The sequence below is a fragment of the Nyctereutes procyonoides genome, unplaced genomic scaffold (genome assembly GCF_905146905.1).
Source record: "Nyctereutes procyonoides isolate TBG_1078 unplaced genomic scaffold, NYPRO_anot_genome, whole genome shotgun sequence".
Lineage (NCBI taxonomy): Eukaryota > Metazoa > Chordata > Mammalia > Carnivora > Canidae > Nyctereutes > Nyctereutes procyonoides.
The window spans coordinates 884,364-885,893 of NW_026575148.1; the positions used below are offsets into that span (position 1 = coordinate 884,364).

Genomic DNA, 1,530 nt, shown 5'->3' on the forward strand with positions numbered 1-1,530 from the left:
TCTGTTTAACTTTTTAATTTTAATTACAGTACAGATAACATACAGTGTTATATTAGTTTCCGGTGTACATTGTAGTGGATCAACAATTCTATACATTACTCTGTGCTGATCATGATAAGTACTCTTTTATTTACCCCCAATTCAGTACAGTTTTTTTTTAAAGATTTTATTTATTTATTCATGAAAGACACAGAGAGAGAGAGAGAGGCAGAGACACAGGCAGAGGAAAAAGCAGGCTCCATGCAGGGAGTCTGATGTGGGACTCGATCCCAGGACTCCAGGATCACACCCTGGGCCAAAGGCAGGGCTAAACTGCTAAGCCACCCAGGGATCCCCTTCAATACAGTTTTTATTGCATCTTTAAAATATTACAAATAAGTCTGAAAAAAATCATCTGGCATCTTGCTGTTTCTGTAGCTAGAAAACTTAGATCTTATTCATCTGCCTGAAGAACTGTTCCTTTTTCAGAAACATGGGTAGCACCCCCAAATTTTCTGATATCCTTATTTTTAACTCTTGTGGCTTAAAGAGATCAAAGTAGCTGAGTCTGATACAAGTTCAATATCACTTCCTTCAAGAGTTAACTCATCTTTCTGGGTTTGAACAAGCAACACCTGGCCTCATCTGAACCCTGCAGATACATTTTTCACCCAAGAAATTTGGATTTCAACAAGAGAATTATTCTCCTGAATAACATCATTGATGGGGAAGTGAGCACACAGATATCTCATCTTGTAACGGTAGCCCAGTGTAACACCCTTGATCGTGTTCTGCACTTGACTACAACTAGTGCGAACAATAGCTAATTCCTTTCCCCACCATTTGTCAACTCGGAGTGTCTTCTTTTTCTTTCCAAGGAGACTGAGTTCTACGTTGATGTGATTAAAATCCCTTCATAGGGTCCCTCTGGGGCCCTTCACATTAACAGCAAGTCCCTTAAGAGTGATGTTGGCATTTTCTGGAATGTCAACAGTCTGATTGCCAAGAATGGTCTTCATTCTCACAGTAGGTGGGGCAAAAACAGTAAGTGTACTCTTAATCCCCTTCACCTATTTCACCCATCCCTACACCCACTTCCCCTCTTGTAACCACCAGTTTGTTCTCTATAGTTGAGTCTGTTTCTTAGTTTCTTTCTCTCTCTATACCTTTGTCTATTTGTTTTGTTTCTTAAATTCCATGTATTGAGTGAAATCATAGGGTATTTGTCTCTCTCTGACTGACTTCTTTCACTTAGCATTATACTCTCTAGCTCCATCCATGTTGTTGCAAATGGCAGGATTTCATTCTTTTTTATCGCTGAATTATATATATATATATATTTCATATTCAATATATATATATTGAATATATATATTCAAACTATATATATAGTTGGCTATTATAAGTAAAGCTGAAATGAACATAGGGGTGCATGTATGTTTTTGAGTTAGTGGGTTTGTATTCTTTGGGTAAATACCCAATAGCAGGATTACTGGATTATACGGTAGTTCTATTTTTAATTTTTTGAGGAACCTCTATACTGTTTTCCAC

At 37.4% G+C, this 1,530-nt stretch overlaps 1 pseudogene; it reads right to left on the reverse strand.

The window, feature by feature from the left end:
- Window positions 1-433: 433 nt before the first annotated feature.
- Window positions 434-998, reverse strand: LOC129501692 (60S ribosomal protein L9-like; annotated as a pseudogene).
- Between the last annotated feature and the right edge of the window lie 532 nt (window positions 999-1,530).